The sequence below is a fragment of the Lepeophtheirus salmonis genome, chromosome 4 (assembly GCF_016086655.4).
Source record: "Lepeophtheirus salmonis chromosome 4, UVic_Lsal_1.4, whole genome shotgun sequence".
In the NCBI taxonomy this organism is placed as follows: domain Eukaryota; kingdom Metazoa; phylum Arthropoda; class Copepoda; order Siphonostomatoida; family Caligidae; genus Lepeophtheirus; species Lepeophtheirus salmonis.
The window spans coordinates 8,050,202-8,063,274 of NC_052134.2; the positions used below are offsets into that span (position 1 = coordinate 8,050,202).

General features: G+C 32.4%; 1 protein-coding gene across 9 annotated transcripts in view; it reads right to left on the reverse strand.

Moving 5' to 3' along the window:
- Positions 1–13,073, reverse strand: part of LOC121116534 (kin of IRRE-like protein 3) — a 308,756-nt gene that overhangs the window by 213,873 nt on the left and 81,810 nt on the right. The window lies entirely within an intron of this gene.

Genomic DNA, 13,073 nt, shown 5'->3' on the forward strand with positions numbered 1-13,073 from the left:
AGAATGAGCAATACAAACATTACTATTACAGACTGTAAAGAAAAAATGAACATGAACATAACTCCATGAAATAGATAGGACATTTTTTTTACCAAAGTAATGAAATGTAAATATGTAAACAGTTTCAGTTTTAAAAGGGGACATTGGGTAAATTCCCTTACGAAGCCCATCGCATCTACCCCCGATACATTTCAGTATGCTACTAAAACATTAAATCAGTCTTTATGCTATCCATTATTTTTCTTGATAATGTCTTATCTAAAATTTCTAGCATATTTGGACATTTTTAGTTAAGGTTGAGAGAATTTAATTAACTGTTTTGTCTAATAATCGATCCTTTGTCGTTGTTTTTGATTTCTATTTTCAGATATTTCAGATTCTTTTTGTTTCTTCAATGTGAGGACTGACGCGTACAAGGATATAAATTAATATCTATATACTTTCCACAATTACATATGGTTGGAAAAGTTATGAAATATGCAAAACAAATTAAGTATCTACGTGTAGTGTTTGATGAAGGGTCCCACTTGGACCAAACACCTGAAAGAAAAATCTAAAAAGTGGTCCGTATATGGATCATGGGAAGGCAGTCATATGGCAAAAGTGGAGGTTAACCTAAGATAAAGTTATTTTGCTCAAGTAAGACATGATCAGCCCAATGTGTGTCTTGTATGGGGGCTCACTAATAAGTCAAGGAAATGTGGAATAAGGGAAATAACCACAATTGAGAGAAAATTACTCTTGGGCATGACTCATACCCTCCAATCAACATCAACAACAGGAATAGAGGTAGTGTTGGGCATCAGTCCTCTCTACATAAAAGCGCAAGCATCGAAGTCTAAATGTAGAACGAGTTATTTGCACCAGGGCACTTGGGATGGTATCGGTGATCTTGCAAAGTGTCGTAAGTATCGTCGTTTCCTTTGCGTTAGAATACTTGATCAAGTTGAATTGAATAAAGTAAGTGACTATATTACTGGCCATAATATCTCGATCGACAACCGTCAAGTTGAACACCCTGATAAAATTATTAATACAGACGGATCCAAAGATAAGAAAGGGGACAAAGGTTCAGAATGGGCTATCACTCGAAGTGATAAGTCAATTCATCAATCATCAGCATCATTAAATAACGAAGTATTGGTCTTCCATACAGAAATCGTAGCCATCACACAGTTATTGGTAGCTCTTCTTAAACAAGTCATGCCTTCAAAAAATGTATTGTTTCGATCGGATTATCAAATGGTAACTACTGATATTCCAAATCCGTTCACAAAAAGTGCTAAAAAGTATTAAACATAAGAAAATGCGAAAAAACATATTGATGAAAAGACCACTAAGATATTTCAGGAAACAAATTTGCAAAATGTGGTGGTACTGGAAGTCAACCCCATTTGTGCGTTGCAGCGCCTCCTAGCTATAAAATGAAGGTAGAGGGTGACTTCTTCTTTGAAGTTTGGTGCAACAGATACAGGGAAGATCAAAAATGAAACATACGCATCATACCTTGAAGATATCATAACAAAAAAAGTGTCTAACTGTCGTCTCAAAACATGAATTGACTTGTTCAAGCCTACACAGATCATGTGCCATTTTTGGCCCATTTGAAAAAATAAAATTGGAGTGTGCAAATTTGCTGTGAGATGGGGTCTCTCTTTTTGTCGGCAGAAACGTTGATTTATGAACCAACTTTGCTAAAGCTTTGACCATAATGGTGACAGCTTCTATAGCTACAAAGAAGATTAAATTTACAGAGAAGGAAGATCATTTATAAGTGACGATAAATTTTGTTCACAACAACATGTAGATTTCCAATCAGTAGGTTTAAATGTGAAAAGTGTTCCTATCCGGACCGTGCAAAATATTCTTGAGGGTTTTCTGCAGACTGATCATTCCAGGTTCATCATCAGTTGCAAAAAGTGAGGGTGATATCATTTTCCCCACATATGGCATCGCAGCAGTTTGGATAGATTGTTTTGTTTTGGCCAACATTGAATTTAAAAAAATCAAACATATCATACCATCAAAGACTCTCGGATTACTTCCATCAAGGAGACAAAAATTAACATGGCAAGTAACGACCTCGTCTACGCGTTCCTCTCTTCCAGGCCCTGATGCAGCACTTCCATTGATGCTGGAGGCGGATACATCAAATAATCTCTTTTTCAACATTAATATAGACAATTCAAACTAATTTTCATGTATATTTTTCCGAACAAAGTGGCTTCAGTGACAATTTAAAGATTTTTCAAAAATACACCGATGGGATCTAAACACTCTCTATTTACATGATAAAAACATGAGTCAGTTATTATATACAACTTGATTTTTAATCATACCTTTAGTGGTTTGAAATTAATTTATCGTCAATTCAAAATTTTGTATAATATATTTAAAAAAAAAATAATGCATTTATGGTTAAAAAAAAATTGTTCAATTTAAAAAACCAAACCTATTTTAAATACAAGATTAAAAATATTGTATTTATGTACAAAAACCATTTAAGTCAATGAAGTAAAAACCTAATTAGAAAATCAAAATTAAACTTTTTAATATTGGTTAAAAATTATTTATGTAGTACATAGAAGAGATTGGTTGAGGACAGTTTCCTACAACCCGAATAAACACAGACAATGAAACATCTGATTAGAGTCAAACCTCGGTAAATACACCAGAAATTTTTAACACATAGGCTGAATTATAAAAAACTTTATAAGTATAAATAGGGTAATATGCCCAAAGTAACTGATAAGCAGATGTTTACAAAATATGAAATTTGAACATTGTGCTCTTTTAGTAATGGCTACCTACAAATATATTTTTATATACCAAAGTCGTCATCCTTTTTCTCCAAAATATAACAATAAATATAAAGAATTAATATTTTGTGAAAGACAAAGTGTAAGTCCTTGTTTAAATTGTAGTAGGATTGAGAATCGACACCGCTGTAATTCCTTGAGAGAAATGGAGTTCCGTTTGTGTTTATCCCTTCTCCAAAACATTCTTCAAATTGTCAGAGTTACCATGTGAATTTCAGGATTATTTATTATAATATGTGATATTCACATATATACGAGATCAAAACTATTCATTTTTCAACAATTTCAGAAGATTCTACATATTTTTAAATTTGAAAAAGAGCCCCTTTTACTCTGTCAGAAAGAAACAAAGAGAACGGGGGAGAAAAACGCGGTATGATAGTATAATATCCTATGAGACTTGTATATTTGACTCTTATCTGTGTCTTGTATTTAAAAAAAAATGTAACGATACATATATTCTCTGTTATTTATTTATGGCTGGGGATATATAATGGAGATAAGACCTTACTATATCATCATTGCCAATTCATATATATTTTTTTGGTAATGGTATGTTTTAGCATATTACCCGAACTCTAATACCTACAACTGTAGAGTCTTTATACGTTGATTGATGCACTGTTTGGTTCGTAACTGCATATATGTTTTCCCCAAAGTTGTGTCCTACTTTGATATCAAACTTTAAGAAGAAATGAATTTATAAATATCTTTGGGACAATGTTGCAGATTAGCATTAACTGATGGTCTATACGTCAAAGTTCCTTGTACCCAATTGCAATCTTAACGGTCATAAGGTAACGAAAAAAACACATAAGTTATCTGTCTATAGATTTTTATAATGTTAATTATCATTTAGGACCCTCCTCTTTATAGTGTTTTTGTGTTGATGCTTTAGAAGTAGTAAGAAAGTTTGAGATATCTTTACAATAGGAGATGCAAAATAGAGGTTGCATTAACAAAAAAAAAAGTTTGTATGAACACTAAACTCAGATATTGCTTCAGATATTCATTTGACAGATTGTCTCATTTATAAAATGGATTCTATCTTTTATTTGTCTGTTTTTTGGAACAAACAGTTCAGTAGTGCATTCTTTTGTTCTTTTTGACTGAAATAATATTATACAAGTACTTTTTACTTGTGAAAATGTATGGATACACCTACTTGTATAATACCTTTGAAGGCTTATTTGGAACAACGCAGACATTGATTATTTAGATAATATTAGAAACAGAGGTGTATACTATTTAAAATGTTGGTATAGGAAAAATTAAGAAAAAAAAAACAACTTGCTAACCCTAAGAACTTGAATAATATTGAGAAAGAAAGGGGCTAAGATTTCATGTCGTTTTATTGGATTAGCTGCAATCAGCTATGAAAGGGGAATGAAGAAAATACGTACAAATTCAACTTTGTAACTATTAAGGATATTAACAGGAATTACTCTGATGGTGATCCTCAATTATATTTGTGTCCAACAAGGACTTACACTAAATACCTGTGACGCTAATCTGTGGTATTTTTAAACTTGCATGTTTTTTTTTTGTTTAAGACGGAAACAGAAGTGTTTATTTTTATTTTTTTGAGCTATTATCGTTATTATTAATTTTTGAGGAGTTAGTTTCTTTTTTTACTACCTATAGTTATTTACAAAACAGCATTTGTATGCAATGAAGAATAACTTTGAAGACTTGTTTCAGAGTAATAATTTTAAACAATGAGTAGAATTGAGGAGTAACGTCAGAGTTATTTGTGTACATATCACTATTTATTTCCTTTTTCCATCTCCCCTCATCACAGCTGCTCGTAGCTGATATAATATGACAGCTAAGCTGCTCCACTCCAAAAAATATTCAATTTGTCAATATTATCATGTTGGTATGGGGTACTTTTTTTTAAACTGCTCAAAATCCTTTCGAGGAATATCCCTATTTATAACTTTACCACAAATTCTGACTGTTACTAACTGTGATTACTGAGTACACAAATATTATTTTTAAGTGTTCCTTCTGTCTATTTTGACACGACAAAAAGCCTCACACTCGTTTTAGGTTATATTTTTCAACTTTAATCATTTAGAAAAAATTAGCTTTTTTCTACAGGGTGTCCACGATAAATTGGAACTATCTTAGAATTCAACTTGCTTGATAAAAATGGAATTTGGAGTGTATTTGTTAATATGAAAAAGTTAGCCATGATATTTAACAATAAATTTATTCAACATGTCCCCCCTCAGCAGCCACCATCTTCTCCATCCTACCTCTAAAGGATTTGCATTCCCTGATGACTTCCGCGGAATCGACAGCATTCCACTCCCTCGTAATGGAGCACGGGAACTTTGTGGTGAAGACCGCAGGGACCTCTTCTCTCTCCTTGGCAAGCCACCTGTCATTCTGGACGTTGTAGCTTCTGTCGAAAGTCCAGTTCTTCTCGTCGGAGAAGAAGATGATTCTTCCTCCATGGCTCTTCAGGTCATAGAGGAGACGCTTACACATTGGTGAGCCTGGTGGCCTTCATAGATGCCGTGAGGATATGCTATTTAGCCATTCGGTAAGACCTGTACCCGAGGTCCTCATTCACAGCCTTGGAGACCAGGTGCTTGCTCACTCCACGGTTCTTTGCCAACCTGTACAAGGAAGTCCCCAGCGAAGCCTTGATGGACTTCCGGAGGCCTTCAAGGAAGCGGGGAGTGCGGATTCGGTCACTTCTCATGTTGTGGGCCTTACGGCAGACCTTTCCCTCAACAGCCCAGGCATTGAAGACCCAGTACACCGTGGTCTTTGGGTAGTTAAGAAGCTTGTAGATAGTAGAGGGCTTGTGTCCCGCGCGAGCCAATTCGAGGATGGCGTCTCTTCTTGCTTGTTCCATGAGGACTATTGTTTGTTGTCAATACAATTGTTTTGGTAGTTATAGTGTATTGTTCACACAACCTTTTATATTATAATGACTTAACCCCGAATATCCACATTATGGATCTGGATGAAGCTTAAAGTAATTCCATTTTATCGTGGACACCTTGTATATGGATATAATTAAACAATATATACTCATTCGATGTCTATGATTTATATAAATTAATGTAAAAAAAAAAATCTTCTTAAGAATAACTAATTGTGCACATAATACAACTCATATGACTAATACAAATCATGAAAATTGTTGAAAAAAAGTGTTACTTTGTTCATTTCAAAAAGTTAGTCGTAGTATCCCAACTGGCAAAATAAGATAATGTGACCAATATTAGTCAAAAATAGTGGTCTCTGCGAGTCTTTTTTTATCTGTAAGGGGACTGAAGTATATTTGAAGATTATTTGATAGCTAAATATAACTTCTATTGTTTCACTATTTGAAAATAAAAGTAATAAGGTTTATTGAAATCCCAGACTTGAATAAAAAAATCAAATATTAATAAAAATATAATTTAATAAATGCGAAAACAAGTATTAACATATTTTTGAATATTTATGGCTTCTTTTCTAATTCATTCAATATCCAATTTAAAAATATATATTGAATAATAAATTTACTTAACTTTGATCATTAGTTTATATTTAAACTAACTCAGGGAAGACTTTGTAATCTTAACTTCCTCTGTTATTTCCGAGAATGGCGTAAGCGAGAGGGAGAGGGATCTTGAAGGAAGGAAGAAAATAAAAAATGATAACAAATCAAGATATACAAGGAAACAAACAGAATAGAGCTTGTCTGACTTGTCTTTTCATGCTGATTTATTATTATTTTCAATATCAAATTGTAGATCTCACGTCATTTATTCCTCCAAAATCTCAATAGGAGATATTAAAAAATTCAAAACTAACATCAACAATTATTTTACCAAATTTCATCCTTTTGCAGCCCCTATGATTTCCAATTTGAGCTTTCTGGCCTTGCGCATCTTGATGAAATAGTAATCAAGGTATCACCTCGCTCCTACTCAACACAGGCCCTCATGGAATCAACATTTCAGTAGGGGATTTTTCAAGAATTGCGCTTCACAATGCCCAATATTCCATAGTACAGTACCAAGCAGTCTGATGATGAGGGGGCTGCAATTTTGAAGGCTGGATGCATGTGAGGTTTTCCTTGTACCAAGCTGTAATTGATATGGCCTTATGTCCATTATGTGAGCCTTGTTACCCACAGTAATTCCCATTGGTAAGGCTTATATTTGAAAGGCTAAACCGATCAAAAAGTCTTCAGTGACAATCTTGTCGTATCCTCAACTATTTGTCTTCCGGAAAAGGCTCTTGTCGCTGTTTATGATCCCTATGACCTCACATACAACCTCAATAGAGTAATTAATAATATCTTCAACTTTCTTTACAGAGCGATGTGGGCAAAGAAGATCTGCAATCCGTTCCCTTTTTGACTTTATTGCCGTTGTTTGTGGCCGTATCAAAACTAATAATACTGTATACGGAGACTGATAGATTTCAAAATATTTTTTTTTTATAATCTTACATCAAATGAAAACAATAATGACTTTATGGAGCTTTAATTGACGTGGTCGATTTATTTACGCATAATGAATGTATAGCTATTAATGTGTTCAAAACACAGTCAATCATTAGATTGTTGCATTAAAAATAGGGTTTTAGTGAAAGCTAAGTTTAAAGATGTGAGAATTGGTTAAATCTTGGTAAGTGTAATAACTATAACTGATTTGATGTTATTAAAATATGACAACCTTAAAAGAAAGTATATATATATTGTTATAGCTGGGACCATAAACGTGAGGGACGATGTGTATTTTGGATAATAGTAGGGCTTTGATGCTCAAGGAAGCGGTGTTGGAAAAATTTCAAATGCCTCAGGTACCAGCAACTCATATACACAACCCTTGGGTGGGGTGTACTAGAATACTAAAAGGGATTCATGGTGCTTAGAAATGCAGTGGTAGCAGTTTAAACTTGCCTTGAAGTCCAACCTGTACAACCTGAAAGCCAGGATGTATTTTGGGATACATGAGGTTCTTTAATGCTCTGGAAAGGGGCAGCAGACAAATTTTTCTTGCCTCAGGCACATCAGTTCACCTGCACAACCAGTGGGCTGGGGTGGACAATAAAATATTAGAAAGGTTCTATGGTGTCTGTAGAGTTAAAAAAAATATTTCGGCCTAGCATTTCACCTCTACAATCTGTCAGCAAGGGTGAAATTTGGTATAATATGATGCTTTCTTGATGTTATTGGATGTGGCGTAGAAATTTAACTTAAGTTGGGTCCTGTATTTAACCTGCAAACCCCGTGGGCTTGGGTGAATTATTGCATATTGGAAGGGTTCCTTGGTGCCTAGAAACTCGATGGTGGTAAATTGTGAACTTTATTTTGGCCCAGTACTTCAACTGTACCACCTGAGAGCCGGGGTGTGTATTTTTTGGAAGGTTTCTTATGCTCTGGGAAGAAGCTTCGAGACTTCAAGTTTGGTGTTTGACCCAGAACAAAGCAACCAGTTCCTCATCACGTAAAAAAATCACTCATACTCATAAAACCCATATGAGAATAATTCTTTAATTTTACGTCTTTATTTTTTATTTCGCAGAAGAGTTCTTAATTAATTTTTATTTCTTAATATCCCAAGAACAACAAGAAAACCTACTACTCTATATATATATACTGGTATTTACATAAGTACGCGGACTATTTGTGGCAAATAATTAAATGTGTAATAAAATTCGTATGACGTATTTTTTTTGAGAATTATATAATAGATAATCTATTCTGGTATAAAATTTAATATAATTGCTGAATATAACCGCCATCAGCTGCTATGACACCCTCCAAGCGCCCGCAGAAGGCCTTGCACACATTGATGATGTAATGGTCTTCCATGGCTCCCCATTGCTCATTGACGCTGGCCTTCAATGAGTCCAAATTCGGGTGGTGGGTAGCACAGGCCTTCTTCTCAATCTGCCACCACACAATGTAGTCAAGGGGATTCAAATCAGGTGATTGAGGTGGCCAAATGTTTTTGCTTCAAAATGGCATGTTGGCAGCGAGCCAATCCTGAGTCATACCAGAGGTATAGGCAGGTCTTTCAGATCTTTTCCCCCTTGATAAGCTTCTGGACCTTAAACACAGTAGTCCAGGATAGTCTAGTGTCCTTGATTATCTCCTTGACAGACCTACCGGTGCGGAGGAGAGTGGCAACCATATGACGTTTGGCCTCGTCATTCATCGTAAACGACTTTGTTTGATGCGAGTAAGAAAAACAAAAACAAAGCCAAAAGATTTACCGAGTTATTTATGGTGGAATGTTTTATTTCCAGTTACGGAATCTCGAGATATAAGTGTTTAGAAATTAGTCCGCGTATTTATGCAACTACCGGTATATATTAAATGTAAATGTCTATTTGTGTGGTTGCATCGGGAATTAATCCAAAACCAAATAATTTATTAAAATGGCATTCTTCCTGTATCTTTTCAAGGCTCCAGAAACGGTCTTTGTAACAATTTTTTTGCACTTTAAGACATAGCAGCCTTCAAATAGTCTTTTTCTAAACACAATTTTTGAGAAAAACTAAGGACTATTTGAAATAAAACAAAAAACTAAAGACCGTTAAAATTTTAAGAATTATTTTTGCGGTATCTTAGTATGTATCTTTGTATACTGCTTTTTTTAAAGAAGGTTGAAAAGAAAAGAAAAAAATACAAAAGATTTTTAAAAAATAATATCAAAAATGAGCAAACGACAGATAAGCTAGAATATTTTTTCTTCTCTAAACCTCATTATAAAAAAATATGGTAATATACATAACATGCAACAAGAATTATTATAAGCAGAAGTTCCGGGCACTCTGGGCAAAACTATTCTAGTATTTATTAAGCAAAAAAGATTCTATGCATTAAATGTATACTTTTTTTTTCTTCCTTTCCCTTGTTTTTTACATATTTAGTACTATTTTTTATTAACACTAATCTTAATTAAATAAATATATTTGAATTCCTTGTATTGTGTAAATACTCTGATAATAGGAATACCAATTTTCCTCTCTAATTCTTAATCTACCTTCTTTCCTTCAACTCTGTGTGTATAAAATATGTTTAAAAATTGGGAAGAGGTTTTTTTATATAGTGAATCGAACAAAGTTTTTTTGTGTTAAAAAGCTGTTCCCATAATTATTTAAATTTTGAAAACATATGATCGAAGTATAGTTATGTATGAGTATACGGAGAAGAAACATGAAGGTTTTGATCGGGAGTAATAAGTGTAAATTCTTGGTGGAGGCATCGAGATAATTCCAGCCAATTTGTCCTTGATATATTCAAAGTGGAATTCGCGTTAATTTCTACCCTCTCCCAGCAGCTTGCAGCTCATTAAATAAAACATAATTACAGCTAAGATACTTTCCTCAAAAGATTCTTTTAAAAAGTAAGGCTGACCACATTATTTCTGGACTTTTATTATTATTACTTACCAGGAATATTTTATGCATTACTGATTTGCAGTTTCCTTTGATGCAATTCATACCCACATTTGCACCTGGCAAATACTTTACACAATTACTTATCAATTTCTTTTTGAATAAAATCCTATGATTACAAAACAGTTATTTATTCATTTCATTTCATGCAACAATTTATTGAGTCTCTATACTACATTCAAGACTTTAAATTAAAGATAAAAGTATTTACGCATAAATGTATGTACGTAAGTAGTAGGTTTTATCTTCCGGGATCCTGAGATTTATCCGGTTTTTACACTTAAGGTAAATTGCAAGTAAATTCTTCCCTTTTATTGTTTTACACATTAATTAAGTTAAATTGTAATTAGTTTCACTAACTCACTATATTAAACGTTAACTACATATTGAAGACTAACTCGGTGGGCAGTTTTTATGACTCTAAGCTAACTATAATGCATTTTTATTTATGGCTTGAATTTTTCGAATGGATTTAAAGTACTTCACATTCGAGTTGATATTTGAGTTAGATAATGTGTTTAACATTACTGGTTGCAATCAGGGTTAATAGTATTTCTAATAATCTTGGCTACAATTTATTTTTTAATGTCACCTACATGTCGGGGTTTAGTTAAAAAAATACAATTTATTTTTATGAAAAATACACGAATGATATATATAAAAGTTCAATCATTTATATTTATAAAATGAAAGGCAATATTTCAAAAAGATATTACTGTCAATCATTGGATTTAAATTTGAAGATTTACTCTAAGTTTTAACTATAGTTTAAAACCTCCGTTTTATCTATCTAACTTTATTTTACTAAAATAGTTATATTAAAAATACGATAACATTAAATCAAGCTAGGATACCTCTTTCTCAATATTGCGACAGTATAACAAACGTATCCATTATTATGAGTACTAAAATTTATATTAACTCAACAAAGTAATAAAGTCCTTGGGAGCCACGGTTTGTAAGGTTAGTTCCACCTGATAAATATCGGTTATTTGGTAACACTGATCATAAAAGATACTAAGACGTCATGACGTGAAAATTATTTTTAAAGAAGAGTGAATAAGTATTCTTGTTGCGAGAATAACGAAAAAAAAGGGGCTTAGCTGGTTAAGAACATGCCTGACCAACTGAAATTGATTATATTGGTGATATCAACATTCGATTAAAGTTCCAATACCGAACAATCAGATTGTCTAAATTTGTATATAATATGTTCATGTAACAATTTAAACAAATATCATTTATATATTAACTTCTGGGACAGTTTTTTAGAGATTTAATATTGTATTTGATTCTTTAAAAATTCTCATTTGGTTTTTCATTTAATTAAAAAACTTAAATTACGTTTTCTCTGTTTCATCTAATAAGTTCCAAACTTATTTTTTGTTATTTCCACAAATATACGTACAGGTAGGATGTATGTAGTAACTCCCTTAAGTTATTGTGTTGCAGTTGGATAGGGCTACATAATTTACAATCTTTACCCTATCAGTAATAATGATAATCACTAGCTTAAAATTGCATATTTATTATTAAAATATATACATAAATATTTAAATTTTATGATTTTTATTTTTATCTAAACCTCCAATTTAAAAGGTTATTTTTCGAGATTCTGCCACAGGCATTTTTCCGGGAAATGAGAAATCCTATTAGGTAAGTATTGAGAAGAAGAAAAAAAAAGAAAATGCAAAAAATAGCATTTAGTAATTACATTCATAAATTAGATGTGTGTTGAACGATAATATAGAACTTCTGTTTTTTTCTTATGCTATTTATTAAAGGACTCGAAGCCTCTTGGCATTTTTTCTTACATATCATGCAATCATTAACTCACAAGAAACTGTTAAGGAGAAACAAACAAATAAATAATCATTATTTATGGTTGGTCGTATTTTAATTATAGAATATTATAATCTAAGGGAATGCAATTGAAGTGAGTGAATGTTCATAGCTACGTAAAATATATATTAAAAGGACTGGACATGAACCAAGTTGCTACGTTTGATAACTGAACAAGACACACAAAATGCCCCCCCCCCTCCCCTTCCTTCTCCAAACCACCTCTTTGTTAGGTTTCATAATAACTATATACCATTTATTTTTATTAATAGCATGGAAGAATGGAATAGTAATGAAGCAAACAACTATATAAGCTTAATAAAAATGTGGCAGTCAACACAAATCCATTCTATTTTTTTTTTTTTTTTTTCATAATGGAGTGCGGATTATATTCGTATTCTTTGACAACTTATCGTCCATTTTTATAAACAAATTATTCTCTTTCATTCTTTGATGAGGATGTAAGTTGTACTAGAGTAGTCAAGATTGATTAATTTAATTTGAAGTACTGAATCCGGGCATATATACGTCTCTAAAACTAAATGAAGGTTTTAATCAATAGTAAAAACTCTCTGGTATATTAAATTATCCCACAAATTTAAATAGAAAGACAATAAATGACTCCAATATGGAACTAAAATTATATATTCTACCACTTGTCAGATTTACTTAGGGATTCCATTCTTTTCGATACTTTATTCAGATGAATAAATTATGAGTTACAATGTTTTGAAAACTGGCTTCAATCTTATATGTTTCCTAAATTAATACTAAAGAGCTTACAAGACAATTTTAGTTGTTCAATATGTAAGTATAATAGTGTTTCTTATTTTCCTTAAAGAAACTCTCGAATTATATGTACTTGATAACTGTTTGTAAGACACTTGGTATTGATTCAAAATTGATCACATATATTTTTTATCTATCCTATTTTTTTAGAGAGTACTTTATTAGTTTCTAAATAATGGACAAATTTTGAAATATGTTATG